The sequence below is a fragment of the Rhineura floridana genome, chromosome 4 (genome assembly GCF_030035675.1).
Source record: "Rhineura floridana isolate rRhiFlo1 chromosome 4, rRhiFlo1.hap2, whole genome shotgun sequence".
Lineage (NCBI taxonomy): Eukaryota > Metazoa > Chordata > Lepidosauria > Squamata > Rhineuridae > Rhineura > Rhineura floridana.
Window position 1 is genome coordinate 33432109 of NC_084483.1, and position 12430 is coordinate 33444538.

General features: G+C 43.1%; 1 protein-coding gene across 8 annotated transcripts in view; it reads right to left on the reverse strand.

Moving 5' to 3' along the window:
* LPIN1 (lipin 1) overlaps nucleotides 1-12430 on the reverse strand; it is a 143463-nt gene that overhangs the window by 60684 nt on the left and 70349 nt on the right. Inside the window, exon 1 of one of the 8 annotated variants that reach the window (XM_061622762.1) lies at nucleotides 2294-2315. The exons of the other annotated variants lie outside the window; for them this stretch is intronic. The gene's annotated coding sequence lies outside the window, so the exon portion shown is untranslated. Of the gene's footprint in view, nucleotides 1-2293; nucleotides 2316-12430 lie in introns of those variants that run through there. 8 annotated transcript variants of the gene reach the window in all.

A 12430-nucleotide genomic window follows, 5' to 3' on the forward strand; every position in this document is an offset into this window, starting at 1 on the left:
TATTGATTTGTAAGCCACACAGGAAGCTTTTCTAGCTAAAGAGCAGGATATAAATGCTTTGAATGAAGAAAAAAAAAACAAAATAAGCAAACTTCCCCCCAATCCTCCACTAATTTCAACGCCATAAACCTAATGAGAAAAATCACAAAGCAAACTTCAGTATGGGTGGTAGTGTTCTTTTGCCATGACAGCATGAGCAACTGATGGTTACAGATACAGGCAGTGCTAATAGCAGCAGTCCAACCAAACTATTATCAGACCTACTGTACCAGCCTGCCCTCCAGGCTCTCTGTTCCCTTCACTGCCAGATTTTGATTGGCCAGCAGACTGAAGAGAAGAGTTCTAATTGGACACTACCAGCAAAGAGGCGAGACAGACCAATTAGAACTGTCCCTTATTTTCTCTCTACTGGTAGTGGATGCTACTAGCAAGGAAAGAAAGACCATTCTAATTGGATGCTGCTGGCAGAGAGAAGAGTTCTAATTGGCCACTGCCAACAAGTAGATATATGGAGTTATGAGGAGAGATAAGTTGATAGGAAATGAGCAGCTGTGCTATACCTCTGTGGAAGAAAAAACAACCTGGGAGACCAGGGTTCGAATCCCCACAGCCACGAATCTCACTGGGTGACCTTGGGCCAGTCACTGCCTCTCAGCCTCAGAGGAAGGCAATGGTAAACCACCTCTCAATACCGCTTACCATGAAAACCCTATTCAAAGGGTCGCCATAGGTGGGGATCAACTTGAAGGCAGTCCATTTCCATTTTTTCAATAGAGGAGGTAGGAAAAATGAAGGATCCAGACCAGGGGCTTGGAGAGGAAGGGGAAAAAATAAGTTTTAAGCAAATGGAGAATCCAAGGCTTGCAGAGGGCAGGTCCTGGGACAGAAAGGGTGTGCATGCATTGTTTTTATTTATTGAGAAGTGATTCAGAGAAATCAGGTGGCTTGCCTTCTGTGAAATGGGTGTTCTGTAGAGCAGAACACTGTGGGTTCAAAGGAGTGGCTTTGTGCTTCATATACCACACCTCTAGAACACAGGAAGCTACCTTATACCAGGTCAGACCATGGGTCCATCTGGCTCAGTTCTGTCTCTGACTGGCAGTGGCTCTCCAAGGATTCAGGCAGGAGCCTCTCCCAGCCTTATCTGGGGATGCCAGAGAATGAACCCAAGCCCTTCTGCATGTAAAGCAGTTACTCTGCCACTGAGTTGTGGCTCTTCCCTTTCCCTCCCCCTTTTAGTGAGGCTCTTGGACAAGGTATTTGTGTTTTAGCCTCACCAGTTTGCCTTTTGTGAAATGGATGTTTGTAGTCAATAATGTGATTGTCCACACACCCCCACAGCAGCCATCATGTGACTGTGTCTCCCGCACCCCATGCCAGCCATTTTGTGTCCACACAGCACATACATAACTACAGACTTAATTAAAGTTTGTTATTTTAAAGGCTAATATACAGTTCTTATCCACCCAGGCTGTATGTAAGTCACACCCTCTCTAAACATGTGCGTCTAAGAGAGATGGGTTGGTTAATATTTGCTATATAATAAATTGTACCACCTAAATTAGGCTCATCAAAATCTACAGGATTTATTTTAGACAAAATGTAAGATGGGATATGAGAGCATTAATGCAAAGGCATTGTTTATGAGTTTGATTTTAGAAACACAAAATCTTACCATACTGCTTCTGATTGCAGAGGTAGATTTTTTAAGGATTATAAAGTACTTTTTTAAAAAAAAAGCTGGGGGAGAATTGACACTGATACACTCTACAGTAAGGAAGAGGCCTCAAATAAACATTCTGACCCTGCCTGGGCCCTCAAGAGACCATGCCTGTGATTGCAAAGCATGAGCATTAATTCATAAACATGACACCAGATTATATGGCTCAGAACCCAAACAGGCCCCTTAGGGAACAGTATATAAGCAATATAACAATGCTCAGCTACATACCAAGCATGCAACATGGTAACATGCTCAGGAACTGATCAAAGACACCTACCCACCAGCATCCACCCTGACATAGATCACAAAGGAAAAGAAACACAGGAAGCTGCCTCAAACCAATGTTCTAGGAAGGTATGGCCTGCCTTCAAGTCGATTCCGACTTATGGCGACCCTACGAATAGGGTTTTCATGGTAAGCGGTATTCAGAGGGGGCTTACCATTGCCTTCCTCTGAGGCTGAGAGGCAGTGACTGGCCCAAGGCCACCCAGCGGGCTGCATGGCTGTGTGGGGATTTGAACCCTGGTCTCCCAGGTCGTCATCCAATTAAGTATTTGGGTTAGGGCTAACCCTGGTGAGCCTTTGCTCAGATTGAGTGGCACCACACTACTTGAGTCTCTAAAGGCAAAAAAGATGAATGGTGACGACGATGAAAAAACCTCCGCTTTGATTTGGTTTGGCCATCGGGATCCCCCCCTCGCAAGAGCCCTTCCCGTGAAGCCTTGAGCGCCTTCTGCTTGGCTGTTGCGTTACGACTCGGCCCTAGGAGGAGGAGAACTGAGGTGATTCCTCCCGCCAATCAGGGAGCTGCCTTTTCTCAGCCGAAAGCAGCTGGCCTGGGAAAGGCGGGTCCACGAGATACTCGTGAGCACATTGGGTGGCGCTTTGGAACGTTGTTTGCATGAGTTTTCAAGGCACGTGTCATGTAAACACCATTGTCCTCAGGCTGGCTTTAAAAAAAATCACCGCAATCGTTGGAGGCGGTGACTTAATCTTGGAGGCGTAATAGATCGCAGAGAACATACGGAACAGCGGTATTACTATTTTTTTCCCGGAAAGGGGGAATTTTATTGGGTTGGGGGACTGGCTATAATGAAGTTGTGTCTTTCATACACTTATAGCCCTTAACCTGCAGAAAAGCAACTTCTGGGCACCTTGAAGAGACAGGTGTCTGTAGCAGAAAAATAAACAATATCCTTCACACACGATCATGCTTTCACATATCAGGGTTAAAAAAAACCTTGGGAGAGACGAGGGGTGCCGATGAGTGGCAAATAAAGAAGAGAAGAGGAGGAAGTAAAGAAGAGCCCTTGCTTATGCAAGACTGTAGGTTTCAGGAACTTAAAGCAGACCAGATGGTTTTACAGCACTTTCCTCACGCTTTGGATGTTGTCGTTGCTTCCTTCCACGTTGTTTCCTTCTCATTTGAGCAATCGCTTTCCCTTGCCTGATGTAAAAGGGAGCAACAACAAGCCTTGGATGGTCATAGAATCATAGAATGGTAGAATTGGAAGGGGCCTATAAGGCCATCAAGTTCAACCCCCTGCTCAATGCAGGAATCCAAATCAAAGCGTTCCCGACAGATGGCTGTCCAGCAGCCTCCTGAATGCCTCCAGTGTCGGAGAGCCCACTACCTCTCTAGGTAATTGGTTCCATTGTCGTATGGCTCTAACAGTTAGGAAGTTTTTCCTGATGTCGAAATCTGGCTTCCTGCAACTTGAGCCCATTATTCCATGGCCTGCACTCTGGGACGATCGAGAAGAGATCCCTGCCCTCCTCTGTGTGACAACCTTTCATGTGCTTGAAGAGTGCTATCATATCTCCCCTCAGTCTTCTCTTCTCCAGGCTAAACATGCCCAGTTCTTTCAGTCTCTTCTCATAGCGCTTTGTTTCCAGTCCCCTGATCATCCTTGTTGCCCTCCTCTGAACCTGTTCCAGTTTGTCTGCATCCTTCTTGAAGTGCGGAGACCAGAACTGGACACAGTCCTCAAGATGAGGCCTAACCAGTGCTGAATAGAGGGGAACTAATACTTCATGCGATTTGGAAACTATACTACTGTTAATGCAGCCTAAAATAGCATTTGCCTTTTTTGCAGCCACATCACACTGTTGGCTCATATTCAGCTTGTGATCAACGACAATTCCAAGATCTTTCTCACCTGTCGTATTGCTGAGCCAAGTATCCCCCATCTTATAACTGTGCATTTGGTTTCTTAAGAGGGGAAAGGCGGGCCACTGTAGGAATCCACGCTGCTGGCTGCCCCGGTCGCTTCTTAAAAAGAAAGGGGAGTGATGTCTTCAGCCAAGATCACAAGAATGTGTGAGGGACGAACAGGAAGGGGGAGGGCTTGGTTAAGACTGAGGAACAAAAGACTTGGGAGGAGTGGCACACAACAAAAAAACAAGAAACTACAAGGATTTGTTAAATTTAATATCTCTGAAGAAATCAGGAATGCAGCTTTTCAGTGCCATCTTTTAAGGGCAAAACTGAAAGCAGCTTTGCCAAGGAGACAGAAATGCTCTCTGGATTTTGTCCCTAAATCTTCAGATTATTTGATTTATTAAGCTTAATGTGACTTTAATAAGTCAAATAAACCATTTTAATAAATCCGAACTATGGTTCAGGGGAGGGAACTCAGCTCAGTGGCACAGCAGATGTTTTGTCAGCAGTGTGGCCTGGGTTCAGGGTCTGGCAGCTCAAGATAGATCAGGGAACAGGTGATGGGAAAGGCTGTCTCCCTGAGACCCTGGAGAACTGCCAGTCAGAGTAGACAATACTGGGGTAAATGGGCAAATAGTCTAACCTGATGTAAGTCAGCTTCCTGTGTTCTTAATTCATTTTTTGCCCGTTTCATAGAGTTTTTCCTTGTAATATGTTCAGGTACGTTCAGGTAAAAGGCCCTGTTCAAGAGTTCACAAGAGGAAAATGAACAGGTAGAAAGCGGATTATGTACCAAGGACTGGCCTGTTCTCGTGCCTGCATCTTCCAGTCTTAGAACAGTAAAGAGCCATGTATGCATTTCTCGTAATATTAGTCACAATCCTTCAACATTCAAATAAATGGAAGTGTTGCTATTGACTTCAACAGGAGCAGAATGTTAGCCTGTTTCTTAAAACCCCCAATGGCAGATACACCTTGACACCATCCCCTCATAGTTACATATAGTGACAGCATGGCAATATTTTAGCATCAGTAAACAGGTAGATTACTTAAAGTTGCTCTGGTGAGCATTTGAAAGGGATCAAAATGTGATTGGGTGATTTAACAAGTAATCTTTGTTAGGACTCCCTTTCAGGTTTCAGAGAGCTGGGGTTGCCATTTCAGATATTTGGATGAGAAAGAGCGAGAGGATGCACAGCAAGGTTTCACGGCCCACTTAACTGAAAACTAGCAAAGCATTTTGAGAGCATTTGTTGTGATTATTTTCTTGTTATATCTCATACTAACTGACTTAAGCGATATTATCAACACAGGGCGGTCACCTTCATGCCCACACTTTTAAGATATGCGTTCAGTATATGTACTTTCAGTATGCTGCTCAGATATGCAGAAGCCCTGATTTGTGCCAAGCCAAAGAGATAGGCAGGGATATAGGTTGTCCTGATGGGTAATCAGTTTTTGCCTATGTCATTGCCACACTGGGCTCCTTCTGGGATGAAGGGCAGCATATAAATTGAATAAATGGAACAAATAATAATAAAATAATCACCTGTCAAATTTGACATATACGTAACTGGACAATGCACTGGCATTTGCCACCCTGGGCTCCTGCTGGGAGGAAGGGTGGGATATAAATCAAATAATAAATAAAATATGCTCATATGCTACCAGATCAAATTCAAGGTTCTAGTATTGATTTACAAGGCCCTCAACAACTTGGGTCCAGGATACCTTAAGGGGCACCTGATTCCTTATAACCCTGCCTGACAACTGAGGCCTTTAGGGGAGACACTGAGTGTCCCCCCATAGCTCACACGCACAGCTCATATCCATCAGGAGCCATGCATTCAATACTGTGGCCCCAATTCTGGAACTCCCTCTCAGCTAAGAAGGAACTCCCTCTCAGCTAAAGTCAGACAGGCCCTCTCCCTGTTGAACTTCTGGTGCCTAGTGAAGAGTGAAGACCTTTTTTTTATTATTTCAGCAAGCATTTTAAGTAAGTTTTCTGAGTTATGGTTAATTTTAACTAATTTTAACTGTATCTTTTTCACCTTACTGTACACGGAGAGATGGCAAGGATCAAAGGACAGGTATAGCCTAGCAACCAAGAGGTCTCCTCCCTGGAGGAGACCTCTTGGTTGCTAGGCTATACCTGTCCTTTGATCCTTGCCGTCTCTCCCCTTCCTGCTAGACTGATATGCAAAGGATGTTGATCCCAGTTCCTTTCCGCCTTCCCGGTTTCTTCTTCTCTCTCGAGAGGGGAGCAGACATCTTTCCTTTGCCTCTCCCTCTCAACCAGCATGAGAGCTGCACTGGGACCAGTGCAGACTGCTCCACCATAGCTAGTTAGCTAGATATAGAACTCTTTCCTATCAAGCATGTATTTCCAAAATAAAGTAGTTATTTCTTATTTTAAAGCTTAAAGTCTCTGTCTGACTAATTTGCAGGGAAGGTAAAATCTTAGCAAAGATTCAAACACACACACATAAGCTCGCTCAAAACTCTCCGCTCTGCTACGCAACTCAATAGAATTCCAACAGTTTAAGAGGTTACAGTGTTAAGCAGTATATAACATGTTGAAATAAAATAGCCAAGGAAATCCAGCACAGTCACATTTGCCTTCAAAAAAGGAAACTTCTCAAAAATGAGAGGATTGGTAAAAAGGAAAATGAAAGGGTTCAAGAGTGTCAGATTTCTCCAAAGTGCTTGGGGGTTATTCAAAATCAAAATACTAGAACAGCCTTTCCCAACCAGTGTGCCTCCAGATGTTGTTGGACCACAATTCCCATCTTTCCTGACCATTGGCAATGCTGGCTGAGGCTGATGGGAGTTGTGGTCCAACAACATCTGGAGGCACACTGGTTGGGAAAGGCTGTACTAGAAGCTCAGCTAGAACATTTACCACAGAACAGGAAAGGAATCACCAAATGGATACCAGCAAGGTTAATAAGCAGAGTCAAGGAAACTTAGAGGCAAGAAGGCTTCCTTCAGAAAACGTCTTGCCCAAATGAGAACAAAAAAAGAACACAGACTTTGGCAAAAGAAATAGAGACAATAAAGAACGTAAAAAGAAAAAGAGAAGAGGAGCATATATAGCTAAAAATATTAAGACCGATAACAAATTCTTTGAATATATTAGAAGCAAGAAATCAGCTAGGGAGGTGATTAGACTTTTAGACAATAAATGAGTCAGTTGTGTACTAATGAATGAAAGGGGAACTGACAATATGCTGGATTAGATGGGCTTTACTTCTTAAATTGTGTTTTTGTATGAAATGCAGGGAGGGTGACTGCTCCTACTCTCCCTCCCCTCCTCAAATGATACAGGTAGAGCAGAATGCTTGCTGGAGCAAATACAGTGTACAGACTGTGTGAAATGGCTTACAGACCAGTTCGCTGTTTAAAGTTCTTGCACATTTTTATAAGAATCCCAGAAATTGCATTTGTATCCCTCCGGAGCAGCACTTCAAGATTCTGTTGCTGACTCTTATAATTTTTCTAGCAATCATTCATACACCACGATACTCATTTACGGAAGGAAGGCAAAGGTTTGTATTCACGCTCAAGTCATTAGACGTTTCTGGCGATAGGTTCAGCTTCACAAGCCAAAACCTCTTTCAGACATACGAGTTTTCTTTAGCTGAATTTCTTATCAGTAGCTGCTGGCATTCCCTGCTCTAAAATCCAGGGCATTTATATAGTGAACTAATGTGGCATGGTTTTCATATGATACCACTTTATACTGAGTCAGACAATTCGTCTGTCTTGCCCAGTAATGTCTGTTTTGGCTGGTGGAAGCTCTCCAGGGTTCCAGGGCTGTTTCCCAGCTCTGTTTTGAGATCTTCCAACTGAAGATTTGAGGGAGTGCAACTTGGACCTTCTGCTTCCTGTATGTGTAGTCTACCTCAATTAGCAATATGCCCTCGCAGGAACTACACTTTTCATTCATTAATCAGCTCCAATGCTTAGAGTCACCTCTTACAAGCCTATGCATGCAATTCAGAAAACAGAGCATGCTTGCTTTAGGACCCATAACAGATGTTCATATGTTGACCATAATGCCTAAATGCTGTGTACATTTTATCATGCAAAGGAATGGGCACATGCATACACCCAATTTAGACATTATTCTGAACACATGGATGCTGACAAGCTGGAAGCCTATATGTAGCCCCATACCCACCACAATTTTAGTATGTTAAGTTTACCAAACGTGCATCGGTCTTCTGAAAGATCCACTGCCAAATGCTAAAATTAGATTTTGGTATGTACAATGGTACATTGTAATTTTGTTCCATTTGATATTTTATTTTGAAGCACTAAAGCTCAAAATTCAATTACTGTAAGGTGACATAGGTTTTATGTTGGGAAATGTTTGTAAGAAACATAAAAAACTGAAACAGGTTGCTTGCATAAATATTCAACCCATTAATATTTGGTAGAGCCACCTTTCTCTGCAATAACAGCTTTAAGTCTTTTGGGGTAGGTATGTACCACCTTTGCACACAGTGTCGGAGGGATTTGGGCCCATTCTGCTTGGCAGGTTTGCTCCAGGTCGTTCCAGTTGGTTGGACGTCGCTTGTGGACCACAATTTTCAAACAGCACCACAGATTCTCAATGGGATTGAGATCAGGACTTTGACTGGGCCACTATAGGACATTCACCTTTTTGTTCTTGCGCCATTCCAATGTTGCTTTGGCCTTGTGCTTGGGATCATTGTCCTGCTGAAAAGTGAATTTCCTCAGAAGCTTCAGTTTTTTAGTGGACTGAAGCCGGTTCTCTTGTGGTATTTCCCTATATTTTGCTCATCCATTCTTCCTTCAATTTTAACAAGATGCCCAGTCCCTGCTGATGCGATGCACCCTCACAGCATGATGCTGCCATCACCATACTTCACTGGAGGGATGGTGTGTCTTGAGGCATGGGCAGTGTTAGATTTGCGCCACACATAGCGCTTTGAGTTTTGGCCAAAAAGCTCTATCTTGGTCTCATCCGACCACAAAACCTTTTCCCACATTGCAGCTGGGGCACTCTCATGCCTCCTGACAAACTCCAGATGTGCTTTCTGATGGTACTTTTTGAGTAACGGCTCCTTTCTTGCCACCCTCCCATACAGGCCAGTGTAATGCAGAGCTCTTGATATGGTTGACTGGTGCACCATTACTCCCCTCCCAGCCACTGAACTCTGTAGCTCCTTCCAAGGGATTGTTGCCTTCTCTGTGGCTTCTCTCACAAGTCTTCTCCTTGTTTGAGCGCTGAGTTTTGAGGGACAGTCTTTTCTTAGCAGTGCCTAGGTGGTGTGATGCAGCTTCCACTTCCTGATTATTGATCCAACTGTGCTCACTGGGATATCCAAACACTTGGATATTATTTTCTACCCTTTTCCTAATCTATGCATTTGTATTATATTATCTCTCACGTCTGTAGAATTTTCTTTGGTCTTCATTTTCCTTCAGCTCCACAGCCTGACCAATGATCCTTCGACAGTGGGGGTTTTATCCTGACAATGTGACAGCAACTTCAATGGTTCACAATGGTAAGGTTACTGTGTCCTCGATAGGGCAATTTCTTTCATCTGTGCAAACTGGGAGCTTCCACAGCACAGGGACTGAATACTTATGCAAGCAACATGTTTCAGTGTTTTATGTTTCTTACAAATATTTCCCAACATAAAACCAATGTCACCTTTTGAGCTTCAGTGTTTCAAAATAAAATATCATACAAAACAAAATTACAATGTACTATGCGTAATTCAGTAATACGAGAGCATTAGTCAGGGGTCTGATTATTACTTTTGCAAGGCACTTTAAACAGATTGGCCAAATAAATTCTCCCATTTGCTCTCAGTCATTCTGCATTCTGCTATTGTGCTAGATCAGCCATGGAGGTTACCATAAATTTTCTTCAACTTGTGATTAGTCTGGTTGTTCAAAGACAGCATCGATACAGGAAATAGGTGAGAGGCACAGACCACCTACTGCCAGGACATGGTTTGGAAAGATGGACAGAAGAAGCAAATAAATGGGAAGAAGGGGAACATCACTGGAAACAAATATTGGTGTCACAAGGCAACCTGGGGAACCTGTTAGCAAACCTAGTATCTATGACGTGCAAGAAAGCACATTGCATCATTATGTTTTTTCCAGCATTCGCATGTACAACACACATTTATGCAAAAGTTGTTTTGCTCTGGCCACTTCTCAATACATGCAAAAAAGAGGGGAGTACTCTGCTAGAAATATAATTTATTCCTGGCCTGATGCATTTGGGGGAGTGATGTCATGGTTTATTTCTATACTGCCTTTTGGCCAAAAAGGCCCCCAAAGCGGCTCACAAAGAATACACACAAATATAAAATACAAGTAAGAAAAGAACAATGCACTTTACAAAAATTTAAGACAACAAAATCTTAACATTTTAAAAAAGCAACAACAACTGAAATCCAAATACATTCAGCTTCCTGGTAAAGGGCAGCCCCCAGAAAGATGTCAGAAAGAGCAGTGGTGACAAGGCAGGTGGCAAAGTTTGCCTCTTGCTGGTCCCAGCACAGTCTCACTCCTGCCGCAGTCGGGTGGGGGTGGGGATCCTTCCTTGGAGCCATGTTCTACTTCACCTGTGGTGTTCCTTGCATTTGAGAACGGGAATAAATAATATTCTAGTGCCTAGAGGTCCCTCCTCTTTTCTGCCTATCAGTGGGTGCTACCCACCTACCCTCCCCCATTTATGTGGTTGGCTTTCACATCCAAATACATACCCAACTTTAGCAAAGCAAGATGCAAATATACTTAGTTCTTTGCCCCTTCACAATTGGTCCATAATCCAGATTTTTAAATTTCACTTTGCTCTCAAGTAACTAAGAACGAGGGTTGGTTTCCCCTCACCTCTTGAAGAAACTCGCTAGCTTGCTTGTTTTAGAAACAAAGAAAGACATAAAGATGCCTTGTTTTATTGCATTCTCACCTGATTCCTTAGGTATTCCATGCTGGGTCTAGCTCATGAGATCTGCCTGTAGCAGATAACTGTTGGAGACTTGACAAGCAGGTTGGGCTTGTCTGTAGCTGGAGTCTTGAGGTTGGTGAACGACAGGTGTCCTGAGTCCTTTGGGACTCTCCATTTGAATTAGCCTACTGTAGCCTTCCCCATTTGTGTGATGATTATATTTCTTTTCCAGACACTTATTCTTTTCCTTTACTTCCCCCTCCCCCTCCCCCTCCCTCTCCCCTAAAATCCTGCAAGCCTGACCTGCACCCCCACCCCCTCAAACAGCCCATGCCTTGTGGGGGGAAAATCCCTATTGTTAAGAGCTCTCATTGTGGCATCATCCACAGGAAGACTATGACAATTTTCAGAAGTGCTTTAATTCAGAGTTTCAAGAGGAAAGGAAGAGATGAAAGGGATATGAGAACATGGGCATGATTTTAACTCCTGGCCCAGTTACAGATTGCAGGTACATCCAGAGAGTTGTTAAATTAGTAGTAGCTGTAGGAGCAGAGTAAGAGAGGAGTGTTGGTATTATGTTGTCTTAGGAAATTCTGAGGCAATACTATAGGGCTTCTCTTTCTTTTGAATGAGACATTGTTGAAGACTTATACAGCCTGTTTAATATTTGTTTTACCTACAGATATAGAAGCTGAAGATAAGCAGATGCCTAATAGCAGGCCACAAAAAAAACCCACAACCCTGTTACAGCTAGGGGCAGAATCTATTGGCCAGTGCCAGTTCAAAAGCACTACATCAACCTAACAGGTTAATATAGAGTCAAGTTCATTCTTTGCTAGCCAGTACTTTTACTGATCCAGGTTTTTCTCCCTCACAAAGTCTATTAATATTAATATTGATCTTTTGAATGGAAGTATTGATAAATGAAAGAAAATATAAACATAATTAACTTTCTCTTAATATTGATATTTTAGAGGCTTTTTTTAAAAAAAACTGCTTTCAGAAACAGCCATTGAATATTGCTACATAAAAATTTGATCTGCAATGATACAGAATAAGCAAGTTAATGGAAAATCTGATATCAAATCTGAATTCAGTGGAATTCTAGCACATCCCCTGATACAGCCCAGCATACTTGAGGTTGCACCCCGGTTTTAGCTAACTCTAGCTAAAACTCTTCAATCTCTCCATCTCTCCCAACAATTGCAAAACTGGGTCCAGTCCAAAGTGCTTCATTGCCCCTCCCTCTAGCTGGAGGGCGTCACATGCTGATGGCAGGGAAAAGATTCCAGGCTGTCAAGGAACACAACAATCCTTTTGTTTAAGTCCCTAAGCTCTTACTTGCCTAGTGATGATAGGCCTCTTTCAGTATTCAAGACAGCAAAATTCTCAACAGTATCAGGGTTTCTTAAAAACAATTCTTGCATTTAGGCAGTCTTTTAGCCTTAGACCTGTTGGTAGACGTTCATGTACAGTGCAACATGTCAACTCAGAAATAACTCCCATTAATTTCAATGGGGCTTACTCCCAGATAAGTGGATATAAGATTGCAGTCTGTGTCTGGAAAAAGAGGGTACTGGTAGAAGTCAGAAATGGGGACCCTGAG